The sequence below is a fragment of the Notolepis coatsorum genome (genome assembly GCF_963971535.1).
Source record: "Notolepis coatsorum genome assembly, chromosome: 4".
Taxonomy (NCBI): Eukaryota; Metazoa; Chordata; class Actinopteri; order Aulopiformes; family Paralepididae; genus Notolepis; species Notolepis coatsorum.
Genome location: NC_140168.1, coordinates 83,457,490 through 83,476,630, shown reverse-complemented (window position 1 = coordinate 83,476,630; position 19,141 = coordinate 83,457,490). Strand labels below are relative to the sequence as shown.

Here is a 19,141-nt window from a genome sequence, read left to right as displayed (position 1 = left end):
GTATAATTATAGACCCGTTCGCTGTATACAAACATACCGTGTTCGCTGTATACAAACATACCGTATTTGAGCCAATCAGCAATACCAACTGAGTCACGTGACTAAGTTGCCCCGGACCTGCGCGAGCTGCTGCGCCCAAAGAATACGACGGGGCTCTATGGAGAAACCATGGCACTCCCCTGACTAAAAGAAAGATCAAACGAAAACGGCTGTATGTCATTTAGCCAAATCTGCATCGCTGTGAGAGTCTTTCACCTTTTACATTATCTAGCTTTGGCATGGATCGATTGTTTTGATCGCTAGCATGGCTAACAAATGCAAATATATTGTAGTCTGGCTCTCTCTCTGCTAGAGGCTGAAGAAAGGCTCTGAGAGGCTGTCACCCTACGCAGAACCCCTAGTTAGTTAGATTACCCCATTCAATTTGAATTCCATTTGATTTAGATTTAGACAATTACATGTGATACTAGATTAAATCAGACTTGATGGTACTGGTTTAATTTTATCCACTGAGTTTCCGTAGTAGTTCATCAGCAACTCAACGTGAGGCAAACTAGAGACGTCTGCAGGATGAGAGACACGCTAGGCATCATGTTTAGTGTTATATCTTCAAGAATCCACTGAAAAAAAGGGCAAAGATGAAAAGATCGATCTTACTCTTTAGTAGTTTCAAGGACGTACCCTTGTTTCCCCAGGGTTTTTCCACCCCGAGATAGATTTCTATTCTCTTTCGCGGGAAATGTGTCTTTGGCTTCACCATGGTTGCCATCAATAAGACAACACACAGTACAAACACCACACAGGCACAAAAGACATTGGCCCAAAATAGCGCAGTAGATAGACAAAAGAAAAACGACGACACTAACACAGACAGAGCTTCAGGTACCTAATCAGCACCATGGGAGAACTCTATAGTGCCATCCAGAGTTGTCAAACTCTCGATGAAGGGAATGCAAAGGATCACACGATATTTGCTGAGCCATGTCCCTATTCCGGAGTCCATACGCCTGGCAAGGTCCAGTGTAGCCCCACACCCAAAGGACTAATAGAAACCCATCCGTCTAACAAGACGGGTTCAAACCACGGAGACCACATCGGTCACTCTGTCACATCCATCTGTCTTAACGAGACGGGTTCAAACCCCCAGGACCACGTCGGTTACTCTGTCAGAGTATCCATCTTCACTTCCCTGTCTCTCGTCCGGGGCTCTAAGAACCTAATCATCCTCACTCCCGCACTCTTGCCACTCTCTTCTGTGGCGATCGCGTCCATTCCTCATCCCGCTAACAGGCGACATCCATCAGCGGCCGCGGCTGTCCGAGGCCCGTCGTTTCTCTGGCCCGGGAACGCCATTACCACCCAGTAATGTGTGTAATCTGCAGCGCCCGGGGAGACGGATGACTCCAATCATCCTCTTCTGTCCTACTGAAACTCTTAATGTTTGTTTTAGACCGTCAGTGTGGCAGAAAGTCATTAGTCTCCACAGGGGTGTAATCAGCCCCGCGTTACTGAGACTTAATAACACGGATGTGTTTCCTTTTTACTAGAGTTCCATAAAGGTAGACGGATCGCACTGTGCTAATAAGACAGAAACCATCCTCTCTCTCTCTCTCACTTCTCTGCCACCTATAGCGTATTGCACTGAAAGGCAGCATGGGTTTAGAGTGTTTTTTCTCTATTGGAGATCTAATGTAGTGATATAATGGTCAGGTGACTAGAAAGGTGCTAGAAATGACACATTATTACACTATTACATGCTATTACAAACGATTACACTATTACACAATATTGCACATTATTACACTATTACACGCTATTACAAACTATTACACTATTACACACTATTACACATATTACACTATCACATGCTATTACACTATTACAAACTATTACACATTATTACACTATTACACGCTATTACAAAACATTACACTATTACAAACTATTACACTATTACACACTGTTGTGAAGGGCCAGATTAAACCGAATATATATATTTATTATATATATATATTTAATTGTATTTGTATATTCTCTAATATTCCCTGATATCCCTTGTATATTCCTTGTACAATATGCATTGAATATCCATTCTAGCCTACTGAACATCCCATAATAGTCTCCATTCTACTATTGGTCGAGACCTTGGTGCCAGGCTGCCATACCCCCCAGACCCAGTTCAAACGTACCGCTCAACATGTACGAACAAGTCCTAGTTCCGCGTAGGAATCTGGCTACCGCACCACTAACGGTACTATTTGTTCATAGTGCGTATATATACTGCGCTACTAAAGTAGGACTTTCTTTCTTACCCTCCAATAGAGTGACAGACGTAAAGCCTCCCCGCGACGCCACGTGTGGGAGTAAGGCCAAGTTCGGCCTACCATCGGTATTGAGACATCGTGTATATTAATATTTGAATAGTCATATTTGGCACTATATCGTCGAGTTGGACGTAGTCTATTAAGCTAATAATAGTCTATTCATATGTAGTGCTTCGTGCGGTGAGAATACTATCGTAGTCAGTACCCCATCGTTTCGGGCAGAGAACTGGCTGCTTATCCAGGGTGGCCAACCCCATGTGAGGCTGCACCCGAGGAGCCCCAGAGCCGACGAGCGAGTGGACCTGCATACCGGATTATTCTACCGACGACAGCCCGCCTTCCCAGGCACGGATTATGCTTTGTATACAGTGATTATTCTATGGATAAAGACCAACACTGCCGTGTGTTGGAAACCCCCCCCCCCGGAGAGGACGACAGGTGAGGAGACGCTCTACACGACGAGGTCGCTTCACGTCTCTCCATCGTGGACCGAAGGAAGCCGGCCCACAGAGAGTCCAACTGCTTTCATCTGTGGATCGAGGATCGCTGAGGCACCGAGCCGCACAACCGTGGGTTCTCCCAGGATACCCTCGGCCAGACGGATACAGCCAGACTCTACCCCCCCCCCCTTCTCCAGTTGTCTTACAAGCGACCGGAATTCCCCCCTAGTGTATCCAGTTCTATAATCATTAAAGTATCATTGCTATTATTCCTTAAATATTCCAGGTTGTATATTTACCGCCTGCGCCACCAGAGATTGGACGTTCTCTATTGATATACCAACGAATACTCATTTGCCATAAAAGTGCATCCTATTTCAAATCATAAATGTAATTAAGTGATTGCTCTACATACCTTTTGCTATGTATTAATTATTATTAAACGCAGACTTTCGACTTGGTACATTTGTGTTGGATCGTTTCATCTACGTGGGAGTGTTTACCATAATTATTTATGCCTAGTACTGGGTGGCCAGAGTCTAAAGTACAAGAGGTAGTGGTAGTAAGTATCATATCTAACAATACAGTCAGGGAATTGTACCCCTCGGTTAAAATTGGTCCTTCGAGCCGGAGGGTAATTAGTGTAATATTAATATAGTGTTATTAATATTGAAATGGCCTATGATGAACACTCCACGAAACGATCCTCCTAACCAACGCCCGCAGCGCGAACGACGGCTCCCTCAGTACTTAGAGGCTTACGCTGTCAGTCAACAACCTAGTCTTCTACTAACAGTAAACGCGGTAAAACTAGAAAGTAAAAGTATGTCTAACCCCAACGCCCAGACTACCCCGACCATAGAGGCCCCTACGGGTTCTAATGTAACTGACCAAGTTCACGGTGGGGACCAGTGGGAACCAGACATGACTTCACACCCCGCCAGTACTGAAGAAGTAGTCCCCGATGAGTCCCGGGAGGAATACAACGCTACCGAGAGAGAACTCGGCACGGAAGAAGACGGGGAGAGCACCGTGGAGATAGAGCTCCAAGGCTCCGCAAGGAGTACCCCGAGGGAAGGCTCCCCTATACAACCGCCTTCTCCCAGCGAGGCAGAGAGGACCCTACAGCAGGCCTTCCTCATCAGCCTGAACGCCGCTGCTGAACGCGACCGACTGCAGATCCAGCAGCGGAGCGAAGAAGAGCATATACGTCTAGAAATAAGACGCATTCAGAGGGAAGAGAATGTGGCCCGATACCGAGCAGACAGCCAGCGAGCAGCTGCTGGTGCTCTACGGGACGCAGAGCGCGACAGACAGCAAGCGCAACTAATAGAACAGCTGATCAGACGGACAACACCCTCTCCCTCCGCCAGAGGCTCCAGGAACTCGTCTAGACACACCTCCAGGGCGGCATCCCCTAGCCGAGTAAACAACCCTGAACTTGACCAACAGACGAGGTCTATACCCCCCACAGACCACCTCCCCCCACCGGTCCAAGCGAGACCTAGCAACCGGGAAGGAGCAGCATATCCTGTGGAGAGGCTAAACCAGAGACTACAAGCACTGGATGACCTAACTGAAGACGAAGAGGAAGAGGAGGAGAACCACGCCCGACGACAGCACAGTACTCTACCGGACCAGGAGGTCCGGTACAGCCCAGGCTATACTCCCGCGGAGCCGCGCTACAGACCCCCGACTCTATACACGGGTGAGCACGACGCACGACCCGCACCGAGGAACAGCACCTGGACAAGCGGGCCATGGTGCACTGCCGGTACCAGCCCATACCAAGGAGCGGGAGGAGACTCGCCTAGGAGGCCTCTCCCCCAACGCTCGCCGATGTATCCACAGTCAGCGTCATACATCGGCACGCCTATGGTACCCGACTTCACCCAAGAGAACCGGGCCCAGTATACAGAACTCCGCATGTGTCTGGAGACCATGTTGGTGGATGTATTGGATGAACGCCATAAATACGCCATCCTACTGAAGCACTTAAAGGTACCCCGCGCACATAATATAGCGCTCGCCTACGCGACTTCCACCACCCCATACACAGCAGCGCTGGTAGCATTGGACCAGAGGTATGGGCGCATATGGGATTACGTGATCCAGGAGATCCGACACATCGACCGCTTACCCCCAGCAATAGACAATCGAGCACTGGACGACCTGTCCATCAGAGTGCAGTCCCTGGTAGGGATGTTGGGAGCGCAGAGAGAGAAGGGGAGGCATGAACTTTACGCCAACTCAAATGTGGAAAGGATCTTGGAGAAGCTGCCGCCCGCTCGACAGGAGCGTTTTAGGCGGCAGAGAGACCACCGAGACCCGAATGGCCCCGAACCGAACCTCCTCGATCTAGCAGACTTCCTGGCGAGAGAAGTCAGCAGCCTACAGCTAGATACATTCGGACGGAGCACCCCTGGCTCCAGAGAAGGAACCAGACGACTAAATGATGGAAGAAGATCGGTGACTGTGATGCACCAATCGGAGTCAGTACCGAGCAGCAGGAGCCACAGTACCCCCTCCAGAACGGAGAAGTGGAAGATAGTGTGCCCCTACTGTGAGAAAGAACACTGGCTAGCGCAATGTGACTCCTTCCCCAAGCTGAACGCGGAGGAAGCAAGTCAATGGATAAAGTCCAACAAGCGCTGTTTTCGCTGTGCGCGCTCACACATGGCAGCCGAATGCCGCTTAAAGAAAAGGTGCACCAAGTGCGATGGAGCCCATCTGGACATACTTCACGACAGTAACAGACGGCGCCCTTCACCCGCACCATCCAGCAGCAAAGCGAGCGTCATGTACATCGATCCCGCCAGCAGCAGTGGAGCCCGAGTACTCCTAAAAGTAGTGCGTGTGACACTAAGCTACCAGAATAAAGTCCTGGACACTCACGCCGTCCTCGATGACGGGTCAGAGAAGACCCTTCTGCTCGCCTCCGCTGCGGCCCAGCTAGGGCTGCGGGGAAGCGAAACCCAAATGACAATTCGGACAATAAGACGAGATTTGAAGACGATAAAGGGCGAGAATGTCTCATTCTCTATCGCAGCAAGCGGCCAGCCTGAGCGACGGTACCAGATTACAGACGCTTTCACCAGCCAAGAAATAGGACTGTCGCGGTACACATACCCCGTCGCCAAGCTGATGGAGAAATATGCACATCTGCGCAAGTTACCGATCCCGCTCATAGACAATGCTATGCCGACCCTGTTGATAGGCTCCGACCATGCAGACCTCATTGTCCCGATAGACCGGGTTCATACCGGACCCCGAGGCTGTCCTGCAGCAGTCGAGACCCGTTTGGGATGGACTCTCCAAGGCCCGCTCGCCAAATCTCTCAACCGAAGTACAGCCACTAGATGTCTCCACTCCCGAGTCACAGAGGGAGAAACCGCACTCCTGCAACACGTAGAGCGGCAATGGACCTTGGAACAAATGCCCTTTAAGAACGGAAAGAAAGACATTCGCTCTAAAGATGACATTTACGCCATTCACCTCCTCGAGACAGGGACCAAGAGAGTCCCGGTCAACGGCGTGTTGAGATACGCCACGCCACTCCTGCGGCGAGAAGGAATGCCTACTTTCCACGCCAAGACAGACGCCACAGAACGGTACCTGCTGAACACGGAGCGGCGCTTAGCCAAGAACCCCGCCCAAGAGAGTGTATACCGCGCTGAGATTGAGAAGCTCATCACAGCGGGACACGTCACAAAGATGGACATTAAAGAGGCTGACCAGACCACTGAATCGTGGTACGTGCCTCACCACAAGGTCCATCACAACGGTAAAGACCGCATAGTATTTAACTGCAGCTACCAGATCGGATCCCAAAATCTGAATAAAGAGTTACTGCCCGGTCCCACACTCGGCCCCTCCCTACTCGGCGTTCTACTCCGCTTCCGCCAGGAAAAGGTGGCCATCAGCGGGGACATTAAAGGAATGTTCCTGCAGGTGAGATTAGTAGAGGAGGACAAGCCCCTGTTACGGTTCCTATGGAGAGAGAAGCCAGGAGATGAGCACCCAGCCATCTACCAATGGGAAGTCCTCCCCTTCGGAACGACGTGCAGCCCCTGCTGTGCTACATTTGCACTACAGAAACATGTAGCAGAGGACCCAGCAGCGGACGAAGAGGTCCGACACAGCGTAAAGAACAGCTTCTACGTAGACAACTGTCTACAAAGCCTTTCAACCCAGGAAGAAGCCGAGGCTCTCCTGATTAAACTCCGCGCCTCATTGATCAAAGGCGGCTTTGATCTCAGGCAGTGGGCCAGCAGCGATCCGCAAGTACTGCGCAGCCTCTCCTCCGAGGACAAGGCAGCCAGCAGCGAGACCTGGATGGCTACAATCCCGGGAGAAGCCCAGGAGATGACCCTGGGATTGGTGTGGCGATTCAAAACAGATTCGCTTCACTACAGACACAAGCCCCTGACTACGGAGCAGGGAAGGCCGGCAGCGGCGCCGACCACCAGACGGAGTGTGTACACAACACTCGCCCGACAATATGACCCGCTAGGATGTATTCTACCGTACACCACCAGGGCAAAAATGATTGTACGAGCATTGTGGGACAAGGACCAGGGCTGGGACGACCCCATTCCCGCACACCTTGCATCCACCTGGAGAGAGTGGGAGATGGAGCTCCACTCACTCCCAGGCGTTAATATGCGCCGAAGCTACTTCCCACCCACGGTGAGGCCAGAGACATGTAAAATGGACTTACACGTCTTCAGTGACGCCTCAGAGGTCGCATACGGATCAGTAGCCTACTTGCGGGCCCAAGAAGAGGGGGGAGAGATCTACACAGCATTTGTCCTCGCCCGCTCGAGAATAGCCCCACGCAAGCAACAATCTATCCCACGCCTAGAGCTCTGCGCAGCCCTAGCCGGAGCGCACCTAGCCACGCTCATCCAACGTGAGCTCACCATACCGGTGTCTAGAACAATCCTGTGGTCAGATTCCACGACAGTACTCGCCTGGATCAAATCGGACTCATGCAAGTACAAAGTCTTCGTGGGAGTCAGAGTCACCGAGATTCAAGACTTAACCGAAGAGTTAACCGGAGAAACAGAGTGGCGCTACGTTGATACAAAACAGAACCCAGCTGACGTCATCACCCGGGGAATGCCCCTAGATGACCTCACCCGTCGCAATGTCTACAGTGACGGCCCAGCATTCCTAAAGCTCCCGGAAGGAGAGTGGCCCACGCCTATCCCGAGGGAAGCCAGTCAGGAGGAGGCTGAGAATAAGAAGCCTGTGTTCTGTGGATTGAGCACTGTTATCTCCGCAGACCCCAACATAGATGATTGCACTACCATAAAGAGTGCACAACAAAGGACATTCCTACTGCACTACCTACCGTCTCTACAGACCCGCCAGAAGTGGGTAAAGGAGAGAGACAATTTGACAGAAGGAACAGTCGTCATGATTATTGATCAATCACTGCCCAGAGCTATGTGGCCGGCCGGCCGCGTAAGCAAAGTGATCACCGGTGCCGACGGCAAGGTCCGAGCAGCTGAAGTGCTTGTCCAGGGTCGCACTTACACCCGTCCCGTGGCGAGGCTCATAGAACTGCCCCGACTCCCAGACACAATCGATGATGACCATGACCCTATAACCCTATGACTTTGTGAAGTTGACTGACCCCTACAGCAAACCCTTATGTGTAAATAGACAACGCGATTAATCTGTCTCTGCTTAACTGATTAGGTCTGGGACCAATCAGGGGGTGGCTGTTGTGAAGGGCCAGATTAAACCGAATATATATATTTATTATATATATATATTTAATTGTATTTGTATATTCTCTAATATTCCCTGATATCCCTTGTATATTCCTTGTACAATATGCATTGAATATCCATTCTAGCCTACTGAACATCCCATAATAGTCTCCATTCTACTATTGGTCGAGACCTTGGTGCCAGGCTGCCATACCCCCCAGACCCAGTTCAAACGTACCGCTCAACATGTACGAACAAGTCCTAGTTCCGCGTAGGAATCTGGCTACCACACCACTAACGGTACTATTTGTTCATAGTGCGTATATATACTGCGCTACTAAAGTAGGACTTTCTTTTTAGTCCAGTTTCTTACCCTCCAATAGAGTGACAGACGTAAAGCCTCCCCGCGACGCCACGTGTGGGAGTAAGGCCAAGTTCGGCCTACCATCGGTATTGAGACATCGTGTATATTAATATTTGAATAGTCATATTTGGCACTATATCGTCGAGTTGGACGTAGTCTATTAAGCTAATAATAGTCTATTCATATGTAGTGCTTCGTGCGGTGAGAATACTATCGTAGTCAGTACCCCATCGTTTCGGGCAGAGAACTGGCTGCTTATCCAGGGTGGCCGACCCCATGTGAGGCTGCACCCGAGGAGCCCCAGAGCCGACGAGCGAGTGGACCTGCATACCGGATTATTCTACCGACGACAGCCCGCCTTCCCAGGCACGGATTATGCTTTGTATACAGTGATTATTCTATGGATAAAGACCAACACTGCCGTGTGTTGGAAACCCCCCCCCCCCGGAGAGGACGACAGGTGAGGAGACGCTCTACACGACGAGGTCGCTTCACGTCTCTCCATCGTGGACCGAAGGAAGCCGGCCCACAGAGAGTCCAACTGCTTTCATCTGTGGATCGAGGATCGCTGAGGCACCGAGCCGCACAACCGTGGGTTCTCCCAGGATACCCTCGGCCAGACGGATACAGCCAGACTCTACCCCCCCCCCCCCCCCCCTTCTCCAGTTGTCTTACAAGCGACCGGAATTCCCCCCTAGTGTATCCAGTTCTATAATCATTAAAGTATCATTGCTATTATTCCTTAAATATTCCAGGTTGTATATTTACCGCCTGCACCACCAGAGATTGGACGTTCTCTATTGATATACCAACGAATACTCATTGGCCATAAAAGTGCATCCTATTTCAAATCATAAATGTAATTAAGTGATTGCTCTACATACCTTTTGCTATGTATTAATTATTATTAAACGCAGACTTTCGACTTGGTACATTTGTGTTGGATCGTTTCATCTACGTGGGAGTGTTTACCATAATTATTTATGCCTAGTACTGGGTGGCCAGAGTCTAAAGTACAAGAGGTAGTGGTAGTAAGTATCATATCTAACAATACAGTCAGGGAATTGTACCCCTCAGTTACACACACTATTACACATATTACACTATCACATGCTATTACACTATTACAAACTATTCCACATTATTACACTATTACACGCTATTACAAAACATTACATGAGGCTGAGACGATATGCCATTTGGAAGAATCGATAAATCGGGACAAAATTATCGATAAATATCGATATTTTTATTAGTATATATTTTTTTATATTTATTTTGTATTATTATTATTATTATTTAAACAACACATTTCTGTTTATTTTGCAGCAATTCTTTGTTGTTGCCGCCATCTTTAGTGTTACAGATTTCCCCATTCAAAACTACCACAGTGATCCTTCTCATTTTATAGTCGTGGTCTCTGGATGTGATGGAGGAGTGCACTGCATATTGAATGCACTGTGCACAGTTGCAATTCAACTGAATTTACATGCAATGGGGATGTTTTAACTAAAACATGCCACAAGACCTAGTATTTTAGTATAGTATAAAGTATTATAAAGTATATTTTTTTACACATGCAAAAAAATCGATACGTGATGCCACTTTAGCGACAATTAGCGATAAGTCGATAAGTGGTCTCAGCCTTATTATTACACTATTACCAACTATTACACACTATTACAAACTATTACACTATTACAAACTATTACATACTATTACACACTATTATACATGATTACACTATTACACACAATTACACTATCACACTATTATACACTATTACACTATTACACACTTAACACATTCCCTGCCACGCACTTTCAGCACCTTATACCAGTGGTTCTCAAACTGTGGTACGCGTACCACTAGTGGTACTTGGTGGTACTGCTGGTGGTACTTGAAAACATTTCGGAAAAAAAAGCAAAAAACCAGGAGATCACTGTGACAGAGAGTAATGCAGTCTAAACAGTCATACATCTTTAATTCAACTTCAGCCCTGATCATAACCATTTTTTGTAATTGCTGCTAATCATTGACACATGCCTAGCCTGTAATAATCCCCCCCAGAAAAATTTACTTTGCATTTGATATATTGAAAATATTTTACTTTTTGTGTGTTTTTTTTTTAACAATAATTTGCGATGCCATCACAAACACTGGCATTTAAAGGGTAAACATTCAAATATTCCTGCACCAGAATGGGAAATTAAGTTTTTGTGACAAAATAATTGTGTGTGCGTGTGTGTGTGTGTGTGTGTGTGTGTGTGTGTGTGTGTGTGTGTGTGTGTGTGTGTGTGTGTGTGTGTGTGTGTGTGTGTGTGTGTGTGTGAGTGTGTGAGTGTGTGAGAGAGAGAATGACGGACAATTGCTTGCTGTGTGAGAGAGAGAGAGAGAGAGAGAGAGAGAGAGAGAGAGAATTAAGTACATTTGCTGAAATGCAGTTGTTCTTAATTTTCTCACTTGCTATGTGAGAATGTTAGTTATTATGTTCTCAATGCCCCTTGCATTGTATGAGTTGTGTGGAAGCGTTTGCTAGTTCTAGTGCTATATCCCTTTGTACATTGTGGCTGTGTCTGACAAAAGTTAACAATAAATAATGGTATTAGGAATACATTTGCCTCCTGTGTGAACTGTGCATAGCTGAATAGACTGTATTTTAACGCCGGTCATATGGTGGTACTTGGAGAGCCAGCTACGTTCTCAGGTGGTACTTGGTGTAAAAAGTTGGAGAACCACTGCCTTATACCATTCTCTGCCAGTACTGTAAGTCTATGGAGATGTTCACCTTATTTGCAGGGCTATAACTTTTTAAATTGTATTGCTAAATTGACATTACTATGGCCCATTCAACATCGATTATCTATCGTTCAGGATGTAGGAACGTTTTACTTTTTCATGCATACATTCATACGAAAATACCGTCTAGAATATAAATATGTTTATGGGGTCGTTTATAATTCCGTGATCGTCGTTAACACATTGGGCGCCGGGCATTGTGCCCATCTTATACCATTCTCTGCCAGCACTGTAAGCCTATGGAGATGTTTACCTTCTTTGCAGGGCTATAACTTTTTAAATTGTATTGCTATTGACATTACTATGGCCCATTCAACATCGATTATCTATCGTTCCGGATGTGGGAACGTTATATTTTTTCATTCATACATTGTTGTGTTAATACCGTCTTGAATATAAGTATGTTTATAAGCTTTTCTGCTGTAATTCCAAAAACGCTAGTTATAGGCCCAAACGCATATGATAGATTATCGATTGCCGTTTCTTTCCTATACACGCTATATTAAAAAATTAAAATGTATATGATTGGTATACATTATGCTTCATCATGCGTGGAGGAAAGGGGGGGCGGGGGTCGTCTATAATTCCTTTATTGTCAGTAACGGCTTTATGTAGTATGGGTTGATATATTGATCAGACTGTTTGCAAACAAAGAAACGCACAATCGGGCTGAAAATAACGTTACTGTCCTCTTACCGTTCGTGGTGAGACTGGAAGAAAAAGATCCCAATTAATTGACGCCGATCGCCTAGATCCATTTCCGGTTTGTATGGCGCAATAAATGCCGAAATCATATCGATTATTGAGTTATGGAAGCGATCCATATACACGCCAGTGTTTGTCTGGACCCACGTAACAAGATATTACTGCTGCTGGAGGAATTTCCTCTACGCACAGATCACAACTTTCGGTTTTGAGAGTGTAACTCGCCCGACCGCTCTATGGCCGAGCAGTGGTGTGTGTTTTGATGTCCTTCGGCGGCTGGAGCGGACCCAAGTGGACCCAAACTTCCACTTAGCCCTGTTGAATGCTAGGTCGATAGCCAACAAAACGTTAATTATAAATTACTTCTTCACCTCCCGTGGCCTGGATTTCATGTTCATTACCGAGACGTGGCTCCAAGTTGGCGAGCTACTGCCGCTCTCCGAACTTCTCCCCCCCGAATGCACTTTATTCAACACCCCTCGCCCCTCGGGCAGAGGGGGTGGAATAGCCTCGGTGTTCAAATCCACGTTCCACTGACGCCTCTCACAGCCGGCAGCAAAGTACGCTAGTTTCGAAGTTCAATCTTTTGAACTAAACTTGTCATCCGTCGTGTTCTGCGCCGTCATATACCGCCCGCCTAAATACAACAAGGACTTTTTAAATGACTTCATGGACTTCCTCTCCGGACTGATTAGATACGATCACATTCTCCTACGCGGCGATTTTAATATCCATGTGTGTTGCGAATCACATCCCCTGTCGCGAGATTTCCTAAATCTCATTGACTCTCTAAACCTCACCCAATCTGTCACAGCACCAACGCATGAAAAATGACACACACTTGATCTCGTTCTGTCATTTGGACTATCTGTCAATATAATTGACATATGTGCTGCTGCTTTTTCTGACCACTCAGCTATTGTTTTCTCCATTAAAATCCCCTTCTCTGCTATTTCCCCTCATGTACCTACAAAAAAATCCTGCACGTTTACCTCTGACACTGCTGCCCACTTTTCTGAAGCCTTCTCCAGCTCCCCAATTTGTGTCCTAAATGCAAACAGTGTCCCAAATATCGATGACTATCTCTCCATGTTCAATGAGTCATGCACCGATATTTTAAATATTGTAGCACCTTATAAAAATAAACGCATAAAACCCCTCCCCACACCCTGGCTAAATGAATCCACGCGTACTCTCAGATGTGCATGTAGACGTGCCGAGAGGAAGTGGAGGAAGGACAGGTTGCATGTCTCCCTCCAAATCCTACACAGCGCTCTGTCCATCTACCAAACGGCTGTCAAAACTGCAAAAACAGCTTACATTTCCAACTTAGTCATAGCAAATTCAAACAAACCCCAGGCCCTGTTCAAAGTCCTAAACTCCCTCACCAACCCCTGTACCACCCCCTCTGTCGTACCTTCATTAGCTCTATGTGAAGGCTTCCAACACTTCTTCATCAGCAAAGTCTCTGCCCTTAGATCTCTCTCCCCCTTGCCCCCCCCCCCCCCCCCCCCCACTGCCTGCTGTTTTTTTTTACCAGTTTTCCCCGGTCTCCCTCTCCTCCCTTTCTGATGCCATTAAACACCTGCGACCAACAAATTGCCCCTCAGACGCACTCCCCTCGCGCATCCTAAAGGAAGTACCTGACCCTGTCCTCCTCACATTATTACCCCTACTAAACGCCTGCCTCAGCACTGGATGTGTCCCGGCTGCCTTCAAGCATGCTGTGGTCCAGCCCCGGATAAAGAAGCCCAACCTCGATCCCTCTGTCTTCGCCAATTTTAGACCCATCTCACAACTACCATTTTTATCAAAAATCCTGGAGCGCATAGTCTACATACAGCTACAATCCTTCCTTGAACACAACAACATCCATGATAAATTCCAATCTGGCTTTAAACCACGACACAGCACTGAAACGGCCCTCCTCCGTGTCTTAAATGACCTGATTTCAGCTGCTGATGCAGGAAACTCATCCCTACTACTACTCCTTGACCTTTCAGCCGCCTTTGATACGGTAGATCACCACATCCTTTTAGCTCGCCTCGAGCATTACGTAGGCCTTAGGGGCCCCGTCTTAGACTGGTTCCGGTCCTACCTGAGTAATAGGACCTTCTCTGTCCAACTCGGTGACCTCACTTCCTCTGTGGCCCCCCTCACCTGCGGGGTGCCCCAAGGCTCGATATTGGGTCCCACTCTCTTCCTCCTATATATACTCCCCCTAGGCCAGATCTTGGCAAAACACAATATCTCATTCCATTGCTTCGCCGATGACGTGCAGGTTTACCTCCCCTTAAAGCCCACCCAAGGGAAGACGTCAATAGAACCACTGCTTGACTGCCTGGCAAAAATCAAGTGCTGGATGTCCGAAAACTCCCTGACATTGAACGAAGGGAAAACCGAGGTCATTGTTTTTAATAGGGCCCCCCCGGACCCCTCATTGACGCACTTGGTCCCCTGGGTCCAAACCTCTCCACCTCTGTCAGGAACCTCGGGGTCATCTTCGACAGCAATTTTAAATTCGACAAACAGGTCAGCGCCGTAGTTAAAAACAGCTTTTACCACCTTAGACTCCTGGCGAAGACAAAGGCATACCTCTCCCAAAGTAACCTAGAGACGGTGATACATGCCTTTGTCCCCACTCGCCTCGACTACCGCAATGCTCTGTACACGGGCATCGACAAATCCCTCCTCCGCCGCCTGCAACTGGTGCAGAACGCAGCCGCACGCCTCCTCACCAAAACAAGAAAACACGAACACATCAGCCCAGTTTTGGCCTCGCTCCACTGGCTGCCTGTTAGCTTTAGGATCGATTTAAAATTAGCCCTAAATGTTTTTAAATCATAAAATGGCACGGCTCCCTCCTATCTGTCCGAGCTCTTGCACCGCCACACCCCCCACGATCCCTCAGATCAGCTGACCAGCTGCTATTGGTGGTACCCAGAACCAGGCTCAAGACTAGGGGAGACAGAGCTTTCTCCACCGCAGCGCCTAGATTGTGGAACAGCCTCCCCCTCAGCGTACGAACCGCCCAGACCGTGCAGGCTTTTAAATCACTCTTGAAAACCTACCTGTTCTCCTTGGCCTTCCCCCCTACTTAATTACCACTAGACCCCTGGCCCTTCTATCCTCTTTGTTTTACTGTGTCCTACCAGTTTTTATTGCTTTCATTGCTTTATTATGTTTTTAATCTTATATCTTGCACCATATTGTTTTGTTTTTGTTGCTTTCATTGCTTTGCTATGTTTTTAATCTTATACCTTGCATCACATTATTTTGTTTTTATCAACTTGCTTGTGAAGCACTTTGGTGTCAGCTGCCGCTGCCTGGAAATGTGCTATATAAATAAAACTGACTTGACTTGACCATCCACCAGGCGGCAGTATTGAGGTGTTGCAATCTGATTCCGGGTCCCGCTGCAGCACCGGAGGTTGGCTGGATGAATTATGAATGCCATGGCGACATTTTTTTAATATTGATTTTTAAAACGGCTTACGCCGTTGTTGGCGTTCACCGCATGGCGGCCAAAAACGCCATAACTCGTTTATGGCGACCAATGTGTTACCAATACATTTCCTGAATATGTTTGTTTAGCTGTAGAAGTACAGTAGTTTCATCGTTACCACCATCTTTAGTGTTACGGATTTTCACACTCAGAACTACCACAGTGATCTGTCTCCTCATTATAGTAGCCTAAAGGTCAGAGAAACAGGCTTGTGGCCAAAAGGTCACCAGTTTGAACCCTTCAAACAGGCAGGGAAAATGCTCTCCCCTCCCTCTACACCCACAGTCAGAAGGCCTGTGAGCAAGGCACTTAAAGGGATATTTCACGACTTTAGTAGAAAATCAGAAGTCCTTCCACTATCTAAAGTCGTCTACAAGTAAGCTAACAACCACTGCTGTCCCTGTCCTCCGCTGTCAACACCACTGTTCCTCCGAGGTGTCAGGTGCTCCGCAGTGGTCGCTAGCTTCCTTGTAGATGACGTTACATAGCGGTAAGACTGCTGAGGTTCTACTAAGGTGGAATATACTTTTAACCCCAGACCGCTCTGCTCAGTGGAGCTGCTCAGTGGACGACGGTGGAGGACTGTGGTTGTATTGCGCAGCTCTCAGGTACGATCGCGTAAGATGACCGTTATGATCGTTTAAGACCTTGATCTCCAACTTCTGTCAATCAAGTTGTACGTGATTTCAATTGATTTGTTATCCTTGCTTTTTATGATTGTATACGCTGTGTCATTCTATATGCTTTTATGCTTATTTTTGTATGTCCACTCGACGTGACGTGATGTAAATGAGGGAAACATCAGTTGCCTTTCGACTTTAAAGGTTGGAAATTAAATTAAATTAAACGGAGCATGTACAACGAGAGCCTACATGCTCGGTAGATCTTCTACAGAAAATAAAGGTAAAAAAAAGTATCCATAAACCACAAAGCTATGTCTGAGAGAAGTGATTTCCTCTTCTGTCTATAATACACTTGTTCACTTGCTAACGTACCTTTTCTCTTGGCTTTTATTCTTCATAATTACTGCCTCTCTTAGGCATTCTTTTAGGTATAATCATCGCAATTATGTTATAATCTTTCCTTCCTTCTTTCGATTTCTTTTGTCTATCCCTTGTTGCTCTTCCGTTCGCTTCCTCCCACCCCTCTCTTCTTCAGTCTTTTCCCGCTCAATTGCTTTCTTTCATTCATTCATCCTCCACGACCCCCCCGTCACCCCCCCGGCTAAATCCGTATGACAAGCGACAGAAGAAAAAAGGGAGGGAGATTCTCGTATCACAGCTGTAGACTAAATGTCGGCAGACGGTAAGAGGCCAGGGTTTCAGCGCAGAGACACGCAGTGACTTCCTATCTGCAGGGCTGTACGCTAAGCTTTTTCACTAGGGGCACAGGTGCCCCTAAATGAGAAATTTAGGGGCACAGAATATTTTTTAGGGGCACATTTTTAAATAACAATTTTACCATTATAGTGCAAACAAATATGTTCCTCCTGCCTCATTACTGTGGTCCTTTTATTTAACATTTAAGTGCTTTTGTTTTCAGGGTTGTATCTTTTATAATGAACCAACTGAGAAAGTGTGTAAATCACTAATAGAACAAAAACAACAAACTGTGTGTGTGTGTGCGCGCTTGTAGTGCTCCTTGAATGAGATCATCACAACACACACCCACCATTGCATTAATCAGGAGGACAAGAAACTCTGCATACCTTTGTTTCACAATGAAAAGTGCTTTATAAATAAAATGAATTATTATTATTGTAAATAACCCCATGAAAGGTTTATTATTTTTATGGGTAATTACCCGCTTCATATTTGTGATGTTACTAGTTTCAGGGTGTGCCTATTCTGGAAATGGAAGCAAAGAGGCTGGATACAGGAAGGAAGAGGGAAGACAGGCGGGGAAATTAACGGGAGGCGATGTCCTCACTGAAAACTCAAGGCACGTCATTCACGTCATCAGAGAAACCGACCTGTGCGACAGCAATCAACTGCTTAAATATCAGCAACGTTCATTTCTGTATCATTTGCCTAGTTTACCCTTGTTTTTTTGTAAATGGTAAAAAAAAAGTGAAATAATCAGTATGCACCCAAAATATAACAAAACTTAAAAAAAAATGTGTTTCTAAGACCCTAAACATGGCAAATCTGTTGCTCAATCAAATAAGCCTCCTCTATTTTTGACTGGTGTGAACTATTTTACATCTCACTACATTAATTTAGTAGAGTCCCTTGTCTACTTATTTTCGAACTGATGACAGATGTAGCCAGGGAGCTCTACGTGTTCCTTCCTGTCTCTGGAGTACGTCAGGTTCTCTTTCTCAAAGTGCTGGTGTATGCCTACACTAAAGAGTACTGTATAGTAAGCCCAGAACTTTATTGCCACCCCCCACCCCCTCTCTCTCTCCCCCTGGTTTGTTGTCCTATCACATTTCTCCAGCCTGCGTGTTGTTATTTTTAGCACCAGTACAATGATGTCAATTCAGTCAGAGAAAAGTGCTGTTTTAGTGCAGAGCCTCTCTGAGCCCAGGGGGGCGTGGCTTAGTGTACCCTCTCTGAGCCCAGCCAACTCTCAGCATGTTGAGGGGGGCGTGGCTTAGTGCAGGCCCTCTCTGAGCCCAGCCAACTCTCTGTATGTTGAGGGGGCGTGGCTTAGTGTACCCTCTCTGAGCCCAGCCAACTCTCAGTATGTTGAGGGGGCGTGGCTTAGTGTACCCTCTCTGAGCCCAGCCAACTCTCTGTATGTTGAGGGGGCGTGGCTTAGTGTACCCTCTCTGAGCACAGCTAACTCTCAGTATGTTGAGGGGGCGTGGCTTAGTGTACCCTCTCTGAGCCCAGCCAACTCTCAGTATGTTGAGGGGGCGTGGCTTAGTGTACCCTCTCTGAGCACAGCCAACTCTCAGTATGTTGAGGGGGCGTGGCTTAGTGTACCCTCTCTGAGCACAGCCAACTCTCAGTATGTTGAGGGGGGCGTGGCTTAGTGTCCCCTCTCTGAGCACAGCCAACTCTCAGTATGTTGAGGGGGCGTGGCTTAGTGTACCCTCTCTGAGCCCAGCCAACTCTCAGTATGTTGAGGGGGGCGTGGCTTAGTGTACCCTCTCTGAGCCCAGCCAACTCTCAGTAGGTGGAGGGGGCGTGGCTTAGTGTACCCTCTCTGAGCCCAGCCAACTCTCAGTATGTTGAGGGGGCGTGGCTTAGTGTACCCTCTCTGAGCCCAGCCAACTCTCAGTATGTTGAGGGGGCGTGCCCCTCTGTTCATTGAAAGGATATGTCAGGTTAGTGTCA

At 47.3% G+C, this 19,141-nt stretch overlaps 1 protein-coding gene across 1 annotated transcript in view; it reads right to left on the bottom strand.

The window, feature by feature from the left end:
* Window positions 1-19,141, bottom strand: part of col14a1b (collagen, type XIV, alpha 1b) — a 334,004-nt gene that overhangs the window by 141,276 nt on the left and 173,587 nt on the right. The gene's annotated exons all lie outside the window — the stretch shown is intronic.